At 38.6% G+C, this 19,231-nt stretch overlaps 11 non-coding genes across 11 annotated transcripts; all 11 read left to right on the top strand.

Annotated features, from left to right (window-relative positions):
- Window positions 1–126: 126 nt before the first annotated feature.
- trnac-gca (transfer RNA cysteine (anticodon GCA)) lies at window positions 127–198 on the top strand. Its single transcript has one exon. It is a non-coding gene; the product is annotated as a tRNA-Cys (tRNA).
- Window positions 199–1,687: 1,489 nt separating this feature from the next.
- On the top strand, window positions 1,688–1,759 carry trnac-gca (transfer RNA cysteine (anticodon GCA)). The gene has a single exon. It is a non-coding gene; the product is annotated as a tRNA-Cys (tRNA).
- Window positions 1,760–3,248: 1,489 nt separating this feature from the next.
- Window positions 3,249–3,320, top strand: trnac-gca (transfer RNA cysteine (anticodon GCA)). Its single transcript has one exon. It is a non-coding gene; the product is annotated as a tRNA-Cys (tRNA).
- A 1,489-nt stretch (window positions 3,321–4,809) lies between these two features.
- On the top strand, window positions 4,810–4,881 carry trnac-gca (transfer RNA cysteine (anticodon GCA)). The gene has a single exon. It is a non-coding gene; the product is annotated as a tRNA-Cys (tRNA).
- Window positions 4,882–5,929: 1,048 nt separating this feature from the next.
- On the top strand, window positions 5,930–6,001 carry trnac-gca (transfer RNA cysteine (anticodon GCA)). The gene has a single exon. It is a non-coding gene; the product is annotated as a tRNA-Cys (tRNA).
- Window positions 6,002–7,956: 1,955 nt separating this feature from the next.
- trnac-gca (transfer RNA cysteine (anticodon GCA)) lies at window positions 7,957–8,028 on the top strand. Its single transcript has one exon. It is a non-coding gene; the product is annotated as a tRNA-Cys (tRNA).
- Window positions 8,029–9,076: 1,048 nt separating this feature from the next.
- trnac-gca (transfer RNA cysteine (anticodon GCA)) lies at window positions 9,077–9,148 on the top strand. Its single transcript has one exon. It is a non-coding gene; the product is annotated as a tRNA-Cys (tRNA).
- Window positions 9,149–12,010: 2,862 nt separating this feature from the next.
- trnac-gca (transfer RNA cysteine (anticodon GCA)) lies at window positions 12,011–12,082 on the top strand. The gene has a single exon. It is a non-coding gene; the product is annotated as a tRNA-Cys (tRNA).
- Window positions 12,083–13,130: 1,048 nt separating this feature from the next.
- Window positions 13,131–13,202, top strand: trnac-gca (transfer RNA cysteine (anticodon GCA)). The gene has a single exon. It is a non-coding gene; the product is annotated as a tRNA-Cys (tRNA).
- A 1,501-nt stretch (window positions 13,203–14,703) lies between these two features.
- On the top strand, window positions 14,704–14,775 carry trnac-gca (transfer RNA cysteine (anticodon GCA)). The gene has a single exon. It is a non-coding gene; the product is annotated as a tRNA-Cys (tRNA).
- A 1,955-nt stretch (window positions 14,776–16,730) lies between these two features.
- trnac-gca (transfer RNA cysteine (anticodon GCA)) lies at window positions 16,731–16,802 on the top strand. Its single transcript has one exon. It is a non-coding gene; the product is annotated as a tRNA-Cys (tRNA).
- The last annotated feature ends 2,429 nt before the right edge of the window (window positions 16,803–19,231 follow it).

The following is a 19,231-nucleotide window of genomic DNA, read 5'->3' as shown; positions in this document are numbered from 1 at the left end:
TTCTTTAAACAGTAAGTTGCCTTTTCGTTTGATGGTAGTGAATGGCATTCATAATGTTGGTTCCTCACGCAGGGCTTTTGATATTCATCTTCATTAATACATGTGAGCGTGTGTTCTACAGGTGGAGGGGGTATAGCTCAGTGGTAGAGCATTTGACTGCAGATCAAGAGGTCTCTGGTTCAAATCCAGTTGCCCCCTACAAGAGAATTAGGGTGTATCTTCAATCTGTTGCTTACATTTTATTCTTGGTCAAGATTGCACCAAAGTCATTCCTTAGATATGGCAGGTTTTCCAGCTCTGCCTTTGTTTTTTAATGACAATCATTATTTTACAATTCAATGCACTATAGCTCAATGGTGGAGTATTTCACAACAGATCAAGTGGTCACTGGTCCAAAACCAGGTGCCCCTTAAATGAGAAACAGGGTGTTTGTTCAATGTATATCTGCAATCTGCGGGTTCCTTATTATTGTTGATCAAAACTGCACCATAGTGATTCCTTAGATAAAGGAGGGTTTCCAGTTCTGCTTTTGTTATATAATGAGAATGTTTCATTTGCAATTGAACAGAGTGAATATCTCATTCATACATCATTTTTCTGCAGAGCAAGAGGTCTCTGGTTCAAATCCAGGTGCCCTCTACAAGAGAAATTGGGTGTTTGTTCAATGTGTATCTTCAATCTGTTGGTTACCTTTTATTCTTGGTCAAGATTGCACCAAAGTCATTCCTTAGATATGGCAGGGTTTCCAGCTCAGCCTTTGTTATTGAATGACAATCTTTATTTTACAATTCAATGAACTATAGCTCAATGGTGGAGTATTTCATAACAGATCAAGTGGTCACTGGTCCAAAACCAGGTGCCCCTTAAAAGAGAAACAGGGTGTTTGTTCAATGTATATCTGCAATCTGCGGGTTCCTTATTATTGTTGATCAAAATTGCACCATAGTGATTCCTTAGATAAAGGAGGGTTTCCAGTTCTGCCTTTGTTATATAATGAAAATGTTTCATTTGCAATTGAACAGAGTAAATAGCTCATTCATACAGCATTTTACTGCAGAGCAAGAGGTCTATGCTTCAATTCCAGGTGCCACCTATGGAAACATGCTGTAATGAGTAGAATGTGCTTCTTCAAATTGTGAATTGCTTTATCTTCAATGGAAGTGGATGGTTTTTGTGATGTAATTCCATCACGTGTCTTTTGATGTTCGTCTTAATTAGGATATGTTTACGAGCATTGTTTAGCTCAATGGTGGAGAATTTAACTGCAGATCAAGAGGTCTCTGCTTCAAATTCAGGTTCACACTAAAAGTGATACAAGATGTTTTTTCCATGTATGTCTTCAATCTGCTGGTTGCAATTTATTTTTGGTCAAGATTGCACCATTGTGATTTCTTAGATGTGGGAGGGTTTCCAGCTCTGCCTTCGTTATCTAATGAGAATGTTTCTATTGCAATCGAACAGAGTGTAGCTCAGTGGTGGCGCGTTTTACTGCAGATCAAGAGGTCTCTGCTTCAAATCCAGGAGCCCCCTACGAAAACATGCTGTTATGAGTAAAATGAGGTTCTTTAAACAGTAAGTTGCCTTTTCGTTTGATGGTAGTGAATGGCATTCATAATGTTGGTTCCTCACGCAGGGCTTTTGATATTCATCTTCATTAATACATGTGAGCGTGTGTTCTACAGGTGGAGGGGGTATAGCTCAGTGGTAGAGCATTTGACTGCAGATCAAGAGGTCTCTGGTTCAAATCCAGTTGCCCCCTACAAGAGAATTAGGGTGTATCTTCAATCTGTTGCTTACATTTTATTCTTGGTCAAGATTGCACCAAAGTCATTCCTTAGATATGGCAGGTTTTCCAGCTCTGCCTTTGTTTTTTAATGACAATCATTATTTTACAATTCAATGCACTATAGCTCAATGGTGGAGTATTTCACAACAGATCAAGTGGTCACTGGTCCAAAACCAGGTGCCCCTTAAATGAGAAACAGGGTGTTTGTTCAATGTATATCTGCAATCTGCGGGTTCCTTATTATTGTTGATCAAAATTGCACCATAGTGATTCCTTAGATAAAGGAGGGTTTCCAGTTCTGCTTTTGTTATATAATGAGAATGTTTCATTTGCAATTGAACAGAGTGAATATCTCATTCATACATCATTTTTCTGCAGAGCAAGAGGTCTCTGGTTCAAATCCAGGTGCCCTCTACAAGAGAAATTGGGTGTTTGTTCAATGTGTATCTTCAATCTGTTGGTTACCTTTTATTCTTGGTCAAGATTGCACCAAAGTCATTCCTTAGATATGGCAGGGTTTCCAGCTCAGCCTTTGTTATTGAATGACAATCTTTATTTTACAATTCAATGAACTATAGCTCAATGGTGGAGTATTTCATAACAGATCAAGTGGTCACTGGTCCAAAACCAGGTGCCCCTTAAAAGAGAAACAGGGTGTTTGTTCAATGTATATCTGCAATCTGCGGGTTCCTTATTATTGTTGATCAAAATTGCACCATAGTGATTCCTTAGATAAAGGAGGGTTTCCAGTTCTGTCTTTGTTATATAATGAAAATGTTTCATTTGCAATTGAACAGAGTAAATAGCTCATTCATACAGCATTTTACTGCAGAGCAAGAGGTCTATGCTTCAATTCCAGGTGCCACCTATGGAAACATGCTGTAATGAGTAGAATGTGCTACTTCAAATTGTGAATTGCTTTATCTTCAATGGAAGTGGATGGTTTTTGTGATGTAATTCCATCACGTGTCTTTTGATGTTCGTCTTAATTAGGATATGTTTACGAGCATTGTTTAGCTCAATGGTGGAGAATTTAACTGCAGATCAAGAGGTCTCTGCTTCAAATTCAGGTTCACACTAAAAGTGATACAAGATGTTTTTTCCATGTATGTCTTCAATCTGCTGGTTGCAATTTATTTTTGGTCAAGATTGCACCATTGTGATTTCTTAGATGTGGGAGGGTTTCCAGCTCTGCCTTCGTTATCTAATGAGAATGTTTCTATTGCAATCGAACAGAGTGTAGCTCAGTGGTGGCGCGTTTTACTGCAGATCAAGAGGTCTCTGCTTCAAATCCAGGAGCCCCCTACGAAAACATGCTGTTATGAGTAAAATGAGGTTCTTTAAACAGTAAGTTGCCTTTTCGTTTGATGGTAGTGAATGGCGTTCATAATGCAGGTTCCTCAAGCAGGGCTTTTGATATTCATCTTCATTAATACATGTGAGCGTGTGTTCTACAAGTGGAGGGGGTATAGCTCAGTGGTAGAGCATTTGACTGCAGATCAAGAGGTCTCTGGTTCAAATCCAGTTGCCCCCTACAAGAGAATTAGGGTGTATCTTCAATCTGTTGCTTACATTTTATTCTTGGTCAAGATTGCACCAAAGTCATTCCTTAGATATGGCAGGGTTTCCAGCTCAGCCTTTGTTATTGAATGACAATCTTTATTTTACAATTCAATGCACTATAGCTCAATGGTGGAGTATTTCACAACAGATCAAGTGGTCACTGGTCCAATACCAGGTGCCCCTTAAAAGAGAAACAGGGTGTTTGTTCAATGTATATCTGCAATCTGCGGGTTCCTTATTATTGTTGATCAAAATTGCACCATAGTGATTCCTTAGATAAAGGAGGGTTTCCAGTTCTGCTTTTGTTATATAATGAGAATGTTTCATTTGCAATTGAACAGAGTGAATATCTCATTCATACATCATTTTTCTGCAGAGCAAGAGGTCTCTGGTTCAAATCCAGGTGCCCCCTACAAGAGAAATTGGGTGTTTGTTCAATGTGTATCTTCAATCTGTTGGTTACCTTTTATTCTTGGTCAAGATTGCACCAAAGTCATTCCTTAGATATGGCAGGGTTTCCAGCTCAGCCTTTGTTATTGAATGACAATCTTTATTTTACAATTCAATGAACTATAGCTCAATGGTGGAGTATTTCATAACAGATCAAGTGGTCACTGGTCCAAAACCAGGTGCCCCTTAAAAGAGAAACAGGGTGTTTGTTCAATGTATATCTGCAATCTGCGGGTTCCTTATTATTGTTGATCAAAATTGCACCATAGTGATTCCTTAGATAAAGGAGGGTTTCCAGTTCTGCCTTTGTTATATAATGAAAATGTTTCATTTGCAATTGAACAGAGTAAATAGCTCATTCATACAGCATTTTACTGCAGAGCAAGAGGTCTATGCTTCAATTCCAGGTGCCACCTATGGAAACATGCTGTAATGAGTAGAATGTGCTTCTTCAAATTGTGAATTGCTTCATCTTCAATGGAAGTGGATGGTTTTTGTGATGTAATTCCATCACGTGTCTTTTGATGTTCGTCTTAATTAGGATATGTTTACGAGCATTGTTTAGCTCAATGGTAGAGAATTTAACTGCAGATCAAGAGGTCTCTGCTTCAAATTCAGGTTCACACTAAAAGTGATACAAGATGTTTTTTCCATGTATGTCTTCAATCTGCTGGTTGCAATTTATTTTTGGTCAAGATTGCACCAATGTGATTTCTTAGATGTGGGAGGGTTTCCAGCTCTGCCTTCGTTATCTAATGAGAATGTTTCTATTGCAATCGAACAGAGTGTAGCTCAGTGGTGGCGCGTTTTACTGCAGATCAAGAGGTCTCTGCTTCAAATCCAGGAGCCCCCTACGAAAACATGCTATTATGAGTAAAATGAGGTTCTTTACACAGTAAGTTGCCTTTTCGTTTGATGGTAGTGAATGGCGTTCATAATGTTGGTTCCTCACGCAGGGCTTTTGATATTCATCTTCATTAATACATGTGAGCTTGTGTTCTATAAGTGGAGGGGGTATAGCTCAGTGGTAGAGCATTTGACTGCAGATCAAGAGGTCTCTGCTTCAAATCCAGGTGCCCCCTACAAGTGAATTAGGGTGTTTGTTCAATGTGTTTCTTCAATCTGTTGCTTACCTTTTATTCTTGGTCAAGATTGCACCAAAGTCATTCCTTAGATATGGCAGGGTCTCCAGCTCTGCCTTTGTAATTTTATGACAATCTTTATTTTACAATTAAATGCGCTATAGCTCAATGGTGGAGTATTTCACAACAGATCAAGTGGTCACTGGTCCAAAACCAGGTGCCCCTTAAAAGAGAAACAGGGTGTTTGTTCAATGTATATCTGCAATCTGCGGGTTCCTTATTATTGTTGATCAAAATTGCACCATAGTGATTCCTTAGATAAAGGAGGGTTTCCAGTTCTGCCTTTGTTATATAATGAAAATGTTTCATTTGCAATTGAACAGAGTAAATAGCTCATTCATACAGCATTTTACTGCAGAGCAAGAGGTCTATGCTTCAATTCCAGGTGCCACCTATGGAAACATGCTGTAATGAGTAGAATGTGCTTCTTCAAATTGTGAATTGCTTCATCTTCAATGGAAGTGGATGGTTTTTGTGATGTAATTCCATCACGTGTCTTTTGATGTTCGTCTTAATTAGGATATGTTTACGAGCATTGTTTAGCTCAATGGTAGAGAATTTAACTGCAGATCAAGAGGTCTCTGCTTCAAATTCAGGTTCACACTAAAAGTGATACAAGATGTTTTTTCCATGTATGTCTTCAATCTGCTGGTTGCAATTTATTTTTGGTCAAGATTGCACCAATGTGATTTCTTAGATGTGGGAGGGTTTCCAGCTCTGCCTTCGTTATCTAATGAGAATGTTTCTATTGCAATCGAACAGAGTGTAGCTCAGTGGTGGCGCGTTTTACTGCAGATCAAGAGGTCTCTGCTTCAAATCCAGGAGCCCCCTACGAAAACATGCTATTATGAGTAAAATGAGGTTCTTTACACAGTAAGTTGCCTTTTCGTTTGATGGTAGTGAATGGCGTTCATAATGTTGGTTCCTCACGCAGGGCTTTTGATATTCATCTTCATTAATACATGTGAGCTTGTGTTCTATAAGTGGAGGGGGTATAGCTCAGTGGTAGAGCATTTGACTGCAGATCAAGAGGTCTCTGGTTCAAATCCAGGTGCCCCCTACAAGAGAATTAGGGTGTTTGTTCAATGTGTTTCTTCAATCTGTTGCTTACATTTTATTCTTGGTCAAGATTGCACCAAAGTCATTCCTTAGATATGGCAGGGTTTCCAGCTCTGCCTTTGTTATTTAATGACAATCTTTATTATTCAATTCAATGCACTATAGCTCAATGGTGGAGTATTTCACAACAGATCAAGTGGTCACTGGTCCAAAACCAGGTGCCCCTTAGAAGAGAAACAGGGTGTTTGTTCAATGTATATCTGCAATCTGCGGGTTGCCTATTATTGTTGATCAAAATTGCACCATAGTGATTCCTTAGATAAAGGAGGGTTTCCAGTTCTGCTTTTGTTATATAATGAGAATGTTTCATTTGCAATTGAACAGAGTGAATATCTCATTCATACATCATTTTTCTGCAGAGCAAGAGGTCTCTGGTTCAAATCCAGGTGCCCTCTACAAGAGAAATTGGGTGTTTGTTCAATGTGTATCTTCAATCTGTTGGTTACCTTTTATTCTTGGTCAAGATTGCACCAAAGTCATTCCTTAGATATGGCAGGGTTTCCAGCTCAGCCTTTGTTATTGAATGACAATCTTTATTTTACAATTCAATGCACTATAGCTCAATGGTGGAGTATTTCACAACAGATCAAGTGGTCACTGGTCCAAAACCAGGTGCCCCTTAAAAGAGAAACAGGGTGTTTGTTCAATGTATATCTGCAATCTGCGGGTTCCTTATTATTGTTGATCAAAATTGCACCATAGTGATTCCTTAGATAAGGGGGGGTTTCCAGTTCTGCCTTTGTTATATAATGAAAATGTTTCATTTGCAATTGAACAGAGTAAATATCTCATTCATACATCATTTTTCTGCAGAGCAAGAGGTCTCTGGTTCAAATCCAGGTGCCCTCTACAAGAGAAATTGGGTGTTTGTTCAATGTGTATCTTCAATCTGTTGGTTACCTTTTATTCTTGGTCAAGATTGCACCAAAGTCATTCCTTAGATATGGCAGGGTTTCCAGCTCAGCCTTTGTTATTGAATGACAATCTTTATTTTACAATTCAATGCACTATAGCTCAATGGTGGAGTATTTCACAACAGATCAAGTGGTCACTGGTCCAAAACCAGGTGCCCCTTAAAAGAGAAACAGGGTGTTTGTTCAATGTATATCTGCAATCTGCGGGTTCCTTATTATTGTTGATCAAAATTGCACCATAGTGATTCCTTAGATAAGGGGAGGTTTCCAGTTCTGCCTTTGTTATATAATGAAAATGTTTCATTTGCAATTGAACAGAGTAAATAGCTCATTCATACAGCATTTTACTGCAGAGCAAGAGGTCTATGCTTCAATTCCAGGTGCCACCTATGGAAACATGCTGTAATGAGTAGAATGTGCTTCTTCAAATTGTGAATTGCTTTATCTTCAATGGAAGTGGATGGTTTTTGTGATGTAATTCCATCACGTGTCTTTTGATGTTCGTCTTAATTAGGATATGTTTACGAGCATTGTTAGCTCAATGGTAGAGAATTTAACTGCAGATCAAGAGGTCTCTGCTTCAAATTCAGATTCACACTAAAAGTGATACAAGATGTTTTTTCCATGTATGTCTTCAATCTGCTGGTTGCAATTTATTTTTGGTCAAGATTGCACCAATGTGATTTCTTAGATGTGGGAGGGTTTCCAGCTCTGCCTTCGTTATCTAATGAGAATGTTTCTATTGCAATCGAACAGAGTGTAGCTCAGTGGTGGCGCGTTTTACTGCAGATCAAGAGGTCTCTGCTTCAAATCCAGGAGCCCCCTACGAAAACATGCTGTTATGAGTAAAATGAGGTTCTTTAAACAGTAAGTTGCCTTTTCGTTTGATGGTAGTGAATGGCGTTCATAATGTTGGTTCCTCACGCAGGGCTTTTGATATTCATCTTCATTAATACATGTGAGCGTGTGTTGTACAAGTGGAGAGGGTATAGCTCAGTGGTAGAGCATTTGACTGCAGATCAAGAGGTCTCTGGTTCAAATCCAGTTGCCCACTACAAGAGAATTAGGGTGTTTGTTCAATGTGTATCTTCAATCTGTTGCTTACAATTTATTCTTGGTCAAGATTGCACCAAAGTCATTCCTTAGATATGGCAGGGTCTCCAGCTCTGCCTTTGTAATTTTATGACAATCTTTATTTTACAATTCAATGCACTATAGCTCAATGGTGGAGTATTTCACAACAGATCAAGTGGTCACTGGTCCAAAACCAGGTGCCCCTTAAAAGAGAAACAGGGTGTTTGTTCAATGTATATCTGCAATCTGCGGGTTCCTTATTATTGTTGATCAAAATTGCACCATAGTGATTCCTTAGATAAAGGAGGGTTTCCAGTTCTGCCTTTGTTATATAATGAAAATGTTTCATTTGCAATTGAACAGAGTAAATAGCTCATTCATACAGCATTTTACTGCAGAGCAAGAGGTCTCTGCTTCAATTCCAGGTGCCACCTATGGAAACATGCTGTAATGAGTAGAATGTGCTTCTTCAAATTGTGAATTGCTTTATCTTCAATGGAAGTGGATGGTTTTTGTGATGTAATTCCATCACGTGTCTTTTGATGTTCGTCTTAATTAGGATATGTTTACGAGCATTGTTTAGCTCAATGGTAGAGAATTTAACTGCAGATCAAGAGGTCTCTGCTTCAAATTCAGGTTCACACTAAAAGTGATACAAGATGTTTTTTCCATGTATGTCTTCAATCTGCTGGTTGCAATTTATTTTTGGTCAAGATTGCACCAATGTGATTTCTTAGATGTGGGAGGGTTTCCAGCTCTGCCTTCGTTATCTAATGAGAATGTTTCTATTGCAATCGAACAGAGTGTAGCTCAGTGGTGGCGCGTTTTACTGCAGATCAAGAGGTCTCTGCTTCAAATCCAGGAGCCCCCTACGAAAACATGCTGTTATGAGTAAAATGAGGTTCTTTAAACAGTAAGTTGCCTTTTCGTTTGATGGTAGTGAATGGCGTTCATAATGTTGGTTCCTCACGCAGGGCTTTTGATATTCATCTTCATTAATACATGTGAGCTTGTGTTCTTCAAATGGAGGGGGTATAGCTCAGTGGTAGAGCATTTGACTGCAGATCAAGAGGTCTCTGGTTCAAATCCAGGTGCCCCCTACAAGAGAATTAGGGTGTTTGTTCAATGTGTATCTTCAATCTGTTGCTTACATTTTATTCTTGGTCAAGATTGCACCAAAGTCATTCCTTAGATATGGCAGGGTTTCCAGCTCAGCCTTTGTTATTGAATGACAATCTTTATTTTACAATTCAATGCACTATAGCTCAATGGTGGAGTATTTCACAACAGATCAAGTGGTCACTGGTCCAAAACCAGGTGCCCCTTAAAAGAGAAACAGGGTGTTTGTTCAATTTATATCTGCAATCTGCGGGTTGCCTATTATTGTTGATCAAAATTGCACCATAGTGATTCCTTAGATAAAGGAGGGTTTCCAGTTCTGCTTTTGTTATATAATGAGAATGTTTCATTTGCAATTGAACAGAGTGAATATCTCATTCATACATCATTTTTCTACAGAGCAAGAGGTCTCTGGTTCAAATCCAGGTGCCCTCTACAAGGAAATTGGGTGTTTGTTCAATGTGTATCTTTAATCTGTTGCTTACATTTTATTCTTGGTCAAGATTGCACCAAAGTCATTCCTTAGATATGGCAGGGTTTCCAGCTCAGCCTTTGTTATTGAATGACAATCTTTATATTACAATTAAATGCACTATAGCTCAATGGTGGAGTATTTCACAACAGATCAAGTGGTCACTGGTCCAAAACCAGGTGCCCCTTAAAAGAGAAACAGGGTGTTTGTTCAATGTATATCTGCAATCTGCGGGTTGCCTATTATTGTTGATCAAAATTGCACCATAGTGATTCCTTAGATAAAGGAGGGTTTCCAGTTCTGCTTTTGTTATATAATGAGAATGTTTCATTTGCAATTGAACAGAGTGAATATCTCATTCATACATCATTTTTCTGCAGAGCAAGAGGTCTCTGGTTCAAATCCAGGTGCCCTCTACAAGAGAAATTGGGTGTTTGTTCAATGTGTATCTTCAATCTGTTGGTTACCTTTTATTCTTGGTCCAGATTGCACCAAAGTCATTCCTTAGATATGGCAGGGTTTCCAGCTCAGCCGTTGTTATTGAATGACAATCTTTATTTTACAATTAAATGCACTATAGCTCAATGGTGGAGTATTTCACAACAGATCAAGTGGTCACTGGTCCAAAACCAGGTGCCCCTTAAAAGAGAAACAGGGTGTTTGTTCAATTTATATCTGCAATCTGCGGGTTGCCTATTATTGTTGATCAAAATTGCACCATAGTGATTCCTTAGATAAAGGAGGGTTTCCAGTTCTGCTTTTGTTATATAATGAGAATGTTTCATTTGCAATTGAACAGAGTGAATATCTCATTCATACATCATTTTTCTACAGAGCAAGAGGTCTCTGGTTCAAATCCAGGTGCCCTCTACAAGGAAATTGGGTGTTTGTTCAATGTGTATCTTTAATCTGTTGCTTACATTTTATTCTTGGTCAAGATTGCACCAAAGTCATTCCTTAGATATGGCAGGGTTTCCAGCTCAGCCTTTGTTATTGAATGACAATCTTTATATTACAATTAAATGCACTATAGCTCAATGGTGGAGTATTTCACAACAGATCAAGTGGTCACTGGTCCAAAACCAGGTGCCCCTTAAAAGAGAAACAGGGTGTTTGTTCAATGTATATCTGCAATCTGCGGGTTGCCTATTATTGTTGATCAAAATTGCACCATAGTGATTCCTTAGATAAAGGAGGGTTTCCAGTTCTGCTTTTGTTATATAATGAGAATGTTTCATTTGCAATTGAACAGAGTGAATATCTCATTCATACATCATTTTTCTGCAGAGCAAGAGGTCTCTGGTTCAAATCCAGGTGCCCTCTACAAGAGAAATTGGGTGTTTGTTCAATGTGTATCTTCAATCTGTTGGTTACCTTTTATTCTTGGTCCAGATTGCACCAAAGTCATTCCTTAGATATGGCAGGGTTTCCAGCTCAGCCGTTGTTATTGAATGACAATCTTTATTTTACAATTAAATGCACTATAGCTCAATGGTGGAGTATTTCACAACAGATCAAGTGGTCACTGGTCCAAAACCAGGTGCCCCTTAAAAGAGAAACAGGGTGTTTGTTCAATGTATATCTGCAATCTGCGGGTTCCTTATTATTGTTGATCAAAATTGCACCATAGTGATTCCTTAGATAAAGGAGGGTTTCCAGTTCTGCTTATGTTATATAATGAAAATGTTTCATTTGCAATGGAACAGAGTAAATAGCTCATTCATACAGCATTTTACTGCAGAGCAAGAGGTCTATGCTTCAATTCCAGGTGCCACCTATGGAAACATGCTGTAATGAGTAGAATGTGCTTCTTCAAATTGTGAATTGCTTCATCTTCAATGGAAGTGGATGGTTTTTGTGATGTAATTCCATCACGTGTCTTTTGATGTTCGTCTTAATTAGGATATGTTTACGAGCATTGTTTAGCTCAATGGTAGAGAATTTAACTGCAGATCAAGAGGTCTCTGCTTCAAATTCAGGTTCACACTAAAAGTGATACAATATGTTTTTTCCATGTATGTCTTCAATCTGGTGGTTGCAATTTATTTTTGGTCAAGATTGCACCAATGTGATTTCTTAGATGTGGGAGGGTTTCCAGCTCTGCCTTCGTTATCTAATGAGAATGTTTCTATTGCAATCGAACAGAGTGTAGCTCAGTGGTGGCACGTTTTACTGCAGATCAAGAGGTCTCTGCTTCAAATCCAGGAGCCCCCTACGAAAACATGCTGTTATGAGTAAAATGAGGTTCTTTAAACAGTAAGTTGCCTTTTCGTTTGATGGTAGTGAATGGCGTTCATAATATTGGTTCCTCACGCAGGGCTTTTGATATTCATCTTCATTAATACATGTGAGCTTGTGTTCTACAAGTGGAGGGGGTATAGCTCAGTGGTAGAGCATTTGACTGCAGATCAAGAGGTCTCTGGTTCAAATCCAGGTGCCCCCTACAAGAGAATTAGGGTGTTTGTTCAATGTGTTTCTTCAGTCTGTTGCTTACCTTTTATTCTTGTTCAAGATTGCACCAAAGTCATTCCTTAGATATGGCAGGGTCTCCAGCTCTGCCTTTGTTATTTAATGACAATCTTTATTTTACAATTCAATGCACTATAGCTCAATGGTGGAGTATTTCACAACAGATCAAGTGGTCACTGGTCCAAAACCAAGTGCCCCTTAAAAGAGAAACAGGGTGTTTGTTCAATGTATATCTGCAATCTGCGGGTTCCTTATTATTGTTGATCAAAATTGCACCATAGTGATTCCTTAGATAAAGGAGGGTTTCCAGTTCTGCCTATGTTATATAATGAAAATGTTTCATTTGCAATTGAACAGAGTAAATAGCGCATTCATACAGCATTTTACTGCAGAGCAAGAGGTCTATGCTTCAATTCCAGGTGCCACCTATGGAAACATGCTGTAATGAGTAGAATGTGCTTCTTCAAATTGTGAATTGCTTTATCTTCAATGGAAGTGGATGGTTTTTGTGATGTAATTCCATCACGTGTCTTTTGATGTTCGTCTTAATTAGGATATGTTTACGAGCATTGTTTAGCTCAATGATAGAGAATTTAACTGCAGATCAAGAGGTCTCTGCTTCAAATTCAGGTTCACACTAAAAGTGATACAAGATGTTTTTTCCATGTATGTCTTCAATCTGCTGGTTGCAATTTATTTTTGGTCAAGATTGCACCAATGTGATTTCTTAGATGTGGGAGGGTTTCCAGCTCTGCCTTCGTTATCTAATGAGAATGTTTCTATTGCAATCGAACAGAGTGTAGCTCAGTGGTGGCGCGTTTTACTGCAGATCAAGAGGTCTCTGCTTCAAATCCAGGAGCCCCCTACGAAAACATGCTGTTATGAGTAAAATGAGGTTCTTTAAACAGTAAGTTGCCTTTTCGTTTGATGGTAGTGAATGGCGTTCATAATGTTGATTCCTCACGCAGGGCTTTTGATATTCATCTTCATTAATACATGTGAGCTTGTGCTCTACAAGTGGAGGGGGTATAGCTCAGTGGTAGAGCATTTGACTGCAGATCAAGAGGTCTCTGGTTCAAATCCAGTTGCCCCCTACAAAAGAATTAGGGTGTTTGTTCAATGTGTTTCTTCAATCTGTTGCTTACCTTTTATTCTTGGTCAAGATTGCACCAAAGTCATTCCTTAAATATGGCAGGGTCTCCAGCTCTGTCTTTGTAATTTTATGACAATCTTTATTTTACAATTCAATGCACTATAGCTCAATGCTAGAGTATTTCACTGCAGATCAAGAGGTCACTGGTCCAAAACCAAGTGCCCCTTAAATGAGAAACAGGGTGTTTGTTCAATTTATATCTGCAATCTGCGGGTTGCCTATTATTGTTGATCAAAATTGCACCATAGTGATTCCTTAGATAAAGGAGGGTTTCCAGTTCTGCTTTTGTTATATAATGAGAATGTTTCATTTGCAATTGAACAGAGTGAATATCTCATTCATACATCATTTTTCTACAGAGCAAGAGGTCTCTGGTTCAAATCCAGGTGCCCTCTACAAGGAAATTGGGTGTTTGTTCAATGTGTATCTTCAATCTGTTGCTTACATTTTATTCTTGGTCAAGATTGCACCAAAGTCATTCCTTAGATATGGCAGGGTCTCCAGCTCTGCCTTTGTTATTTAATGACAATCTTTATTTTACAATTCAATGCACTATAGATCAATGGTGGAGTATTTCACAACAGATCAAGTGGTCACTGGTCCAAAACCAAGTGCCCCTTAAAAGAGAAACAGGGTGTTTGTTCAATGTATATCTGCAATCTGCGGGTTCCTTATTATTGTTGATCAAAATTGCACCATAGTGATTCCTTAGATAAAGGAGGGTTTCCAGTTCTGCCTATGTTATATAATGAAAATGTTTCATTTGCAATTGAACAGAGTAAATAGCGCATTCATACAGCATTTTACTGCAGAGCAAGAGGTCTATGCTTCAATTCCAGGTGCCACCTATGGAAACATGCTGTAATGAGTAGAATGTGCTTCTTCAAATTGTGAATTGCTTCATCTTCAATGGAAGTGGATGGTTTTTGTGATGTAATTCCATCACGTGTCTTTTGATGTTCGTCTTAATTAGGATATGTTTACGAGCATTGTTTAGCTCAATGATAGAGAATTTAACTGCAGATCAAGAGGTCTCTGCTTCAAATTCAGGTTCACACTAAAAGTGATACAAGATGTTTTTTCCATGTATGTCTTCAATCTGCTGGTTGCAATTTATTTTTGGTCAAGATTGCACCAATGTGATTTCTTAGATGTGGGAGGGTTTCCAGCTCTGCCTTCGTTATCTAATGAGAATGTTTCTATTGCAATCGAACAGAGTGTAGCTCAGTGGTGGCGCGTTTTACTGCAGATCAAGAGGTCTCTGCTTCAAATCCAGGAGCCCCCTACGAAAACATGCTGTTATGAGTAAAATGAGGTTCTTTAAACAGTAAGTTGCCTTTTCGTTTGATGGTAGTGAATGGCGTTCATAATGTTGATTCCTCACGCAGGGCTTTTGATATTCATCTTCATTAATACATGTGAGCTTGTGCTCTACAAGTGGAGGGGGTATAGCTCAGTGGTAGAGCATTTGACTGCAGATCAAGAGGTCTCTGGTTCAAATCCAGTTGCCCCCTACAAAAGAATTAGGGTGTTTGTTCAATGTGTTTCTTCAATCTGTTGCTTACCTTTTATTCTTGGTCAAGATTGCACCAAAGTCATTCCTTAAATATGGCAGGGTCTCCAGCTCTGCCTTTGTAATTTTATGACAATCTTTATTTTACAATTTAATGCACTATAGCTCAATGCTAGAGTATTTCACTGCAGATCAAGAGGTCACTGGTCCAAAACCAAGTGCCCCTTAAATGAGAAACAGGGTGTTTGTTCAATTTATATCTGCAATCTGCGGGTTGCCTATTATTGTTGATCTAAATTGCACCATAGTGATTCCTTAGATAAAGGAGGGTTTCCAGTTCTGCTTTTGTTATATAATGAGAATGTTTCATTTGCAATTGAACAGAGTGAATATCTCATTCATACATCATTTTTCTACAGAGCAAGAGGTCTCTGGTTCAAATCCAGGTGCCCTCTACAAGGAAATTGGGTGTTTGTTCAATGTGTATCTTCAATCTGTTGCTTACATTTTATTCTTGGTCAAGATTGCACCAAAGTCATTCCTTAGATATGGCAGGGTTTCCAGCTCAGCCTTTGTTATTGAATGACAATCTTTATATTACAATTAAATGCACTATAGCTCAATGGTGGAGTATTTCACAACAGATCAAGTGGTCACTGGTCCAAAACCAGGTGCCCCTTAAAAGAGAAACAGGGTGTTTGTTCAATGTATATCTGCAATATGCGGGTTGCCTATTATTATTGATCAAAATTGCACCATAGTGATTCCTTAGATAAAGGAGGGTTTCCAGTTCTGCTTTTGTTATATAATGAGAATGTTTCATTTGCAATTGAACAGAGTGAATATCTCATTCATTCATCATTTTTCTGCAGAGCAAGAGGTCTCTGGTTCAAATCCAGGTGCCCTCTACAAGAGAAACTGGGTGTTTGTTCAGTGTGTATCTTCAATCTGTTGGTTACCTTTTATTCTTGGTCAAGATTGCTCCAAAGTCATTCCTTAGATATGGCAGGGTTTCCAGCTCAGTCTTTGTTATTGAATGACAATCTTTATTTTACAATTCAATGCACTATAGCTCAATGGTAGAGTATTTCACAACAGATCAAGTGGTCAATGGTCCAAAACCAAGTGCCCCTTACATGAGAAACAGGGTGTTTGTTCAATGTATATCTGCAATCTGCGGGTTGCTTATTATTGTTGATCAAAATTGCACCATCGTGAATCCTTAGATAAAGGAGGGTTTCCAGTTCTGCCTTTGTTATATAATGAAAATGTTTCATTTGCAATTGAACAGAGTAAATAGCTCATTCATACAGCATTTTACTGCAGAGCAAGAGGTCTATGCTTCAATTCCAGGTGCCACCTATGTAAACATGCTGTAATGAGTAGAATGTGCTTCTTCAAATTGTGAATTGCTTTATCTTCAATGGAAGTGGATGGTTTTTGTGATGTAATTCCATCACGTGTCTTTTGATGTTCGTCTTAATTAGGATATGTTTACGAGCATTGTTTAGCTCAATGGTAGAGAATTTAACTGCAGATCAAGAGGTCTCTGCTTCAAATTCAGGTTCACACTAAAAGTGATACAAGATGTTTTTTCCATGTATGTCTTCAATCTGCTGGTTGCAATTTATTTTTGGTCAAGATTGCACCAATGTGATTTCTTAGATGTGGGAGGGTTTCCAGCTCTGCCTTCGTTATCTAATGAGAATGTTTCTATTGCAATCGAACAGAGTGTAGCTCAGTGGTGGCGCGTTTTACTGCAGATCAAGAGGTCTCTGCTTCAAATCCAGGAGCCCTCTACGAAAACATGCTGTTATGAGTAAAATGAGGTTCTTTAAACAGTAAGTTGCCTTTTCGTTTGATGGTAGTGAATGGCGTTCATAATGCAGGTTCCTCAAGCAGGGCTTTTGATATTCATCTTCATTAATACATGTGAGCTTGTGTTCTACAAGTGGAGGGGGTATAGCTCAGTGGTAGAGCATTTGACTGCAGATCAAGAGGTCTCTGGTTCAAATCCAGGTGCCCTCTACAAGAGAATCAGGGTGTTTGTTCAATGTGTATCTTCAATCTGTTGCTTACAATTTATTCTTGGTCAAGATTGCACCAAAGTCATTCCTTAGATATGGCAGGGTCTCCAGCTCTGCCTTTGTAATTTTATGACAATCTTTATTTTACAATTCAATGCACTATAGCTCAATGCTAGAGTATTTCACTGCAGATCAAGAGGTCACTGGTCCAAAACCAAGTGCCCCTTAAATGAGAAACAGGGTGTTTGTTCAATGTATATCTGCAATCTGCGGGTTCCTTATCATTGTTGATCAAAATTGCACCATAGTGATTCCTTAGATAAAGGAGGGTTTCCAGTTCTGCTTTTGTTATATAATGAGAATGTTTCATTTGCAATTGAACAGAGTGAATATCTCATTCATACATCATTTTTCTGCAGAGCAAGAGGTCTCTGGTTCAAATCCAGGTGCCCTCTACAAGAGAAATTGGGTGTTTGTTCAATGTGTATCTTCAATCTGTTGGTTACCTTTTATTCTTGGTCAAGATTGCACCAAAGTCATTCCTTAGATATGGCAGGGTTTCCAGCTCAGCCTTTGTTATTGAATGACAATCTTTATTTTACAATTCAATGCACTATAGCTCAATGGTGGAGTATTTCACAACAGATCAAGTGGTCACTGGTCCAAAACCAGGTGCCCCTTAAAAGAGAAACAGGGTGTTTGTTCAATGTATATCTGCAATCTGCGGGTTCCTTATTATTGTTGATCAAAATTGCACCATAGTGATTCCTTAGATAAAGGAGGGTTTCCAGTTCTGCCTTTGTTATATAATGAAAATGTTTCATTTGCAATTGAACAGAGTAAATAGCTCATTCATACAGCATTTTACTGCAGAGCAAGAGGTCTATGCTTCAATTCCAGGTGCCACCTATGGAAACATGCTGTAATGAGTAGAATGTGCTTCTTCAAATTGTGAATTGCTTTATCTTCAATGGAAGTGGATGGTTTTTGTGATGTAATTCCATCACGTGTCTTTTGATGTTCGTCTTAATTAGGATATGTTTACGAGCATTGTTAGCTCAATGGTAGAGAATTTAACTGCAGATCAAGAGGTCTCTGCTTCAAATTCAGATTCACACTAAAAGTGATACAAGATGTTTTTTCCATGTATGTCTTCAATCTGCTGGTTGCAATTTATTTTTGGTCAAGATTGCACCAATGTGATTTCTTAGATGTGGGAGGGTTTCCAGCACTGCCTTCGTTATCTAATGAGAATGTTTCTATTGCAATCGAACAGAGTGTAGCTCAGTGGTGGCGCGTTTTACTGCAGATCAAGAGGTCTCTGCTTCAAATCCAGGAGCCCCCTACGAAAACATGCTGTTATGAGTAAAATGAGGTTCTTTAAACAGTAAGTTGCCTTTTCGTTTGATGGTAGTGAATGGCGTTCATAATGTTGGTTCCTCACGCAGGGCTTTTGATATTCATCTTCATTAATACATGTGAGCGTGTGTTCTACAAGTGGAGAGGGTATAGCTCAGTGGTAGAGCATTTGACTGCAGATCATGAGGTCTCTGGTTCAAATCCAGTTGCCCACTACAAGAGAATTAGGGTGTTTGTTCAATGTGTATCTTCAATCTGTTGCTTACAATTTATTCTTGGTCAAGATTGCACCAAAGTCATTCCTTAGATATGGCAGGGTCTCCAGCTCTGCCTTTGTAATTTTATGACAATCTTTATTTTACAATTCAATGCACTATAGCTCAATGGTGGAGTATTTCACAACAGATCAAGTGGTCACTGGTCCAAAACCAAGTGCCCCTTAAAAGAGAAACAGGGTGTTTGTTCAATGTATATCTGCAATCTGCGGGTTCCTTATCATTGTTGATCAAAATTGCAGCATAGTGATTCCTTAGATAAAGGAGGGTTTCCAGTTCTGCTTTTGTTATATAATGAGAATGTTTCATTTGCAATTGAACAGAGTGAATATCTCATTCATACATCATTTTTCTGCAGAGCAAGAGGTCTCTGGTTCAAATCCAGGTGCCCTCTACAAGAGAAATTGGGTGTTTGTTCAATGTGTATCTTCAATCTGTTGGTTACCTTTTATTCTTGGTCAACATTGCACCAAAGTCATTCCTTAGATATGGCAGGGTTTCCAGCTCAGCCTTTGTTATTGAATGACAATCTTTATTTTACAATTCAATGCACTATAGCTCAATGGTGGAGTATTTCACAACAGATCAAGTGGTCACTGGTCCAAAACCAGGTGCCCCTTAAAAGAGAAACAGGGTGTTTGTTCAATGTATATCTGCAATCTGCGGGTTCCTTATTATTGTTGATCAAAATTGCACCATAGTGATTCCTTAGATAAGGGGAGGTTTCCAGTTCTGCCTTTGTTATATAATGAAAATGTTTCATTTGCAATTGAACAGAGTAAATAGCTCATTCATA

Source organism: Amia ocellicauda, chromosome 21 (assembly GCF_036373705.1).
Source record: "Amia ocellicauda isolate fAmiCal2 chromosome 21, fAmiCal2.hap1, whole genome shotgun sequence".
NCBI classification, from domain to species: domain Eukaryota; kingdom Metazoa; phylum Chordata; class Actinopteri; order Amiiformes; family Amiidae; genus Amia; species Amia ocellicauda.
This window is presented reverse-complemented; position numbering and strand designations above follow the sequence as displayed.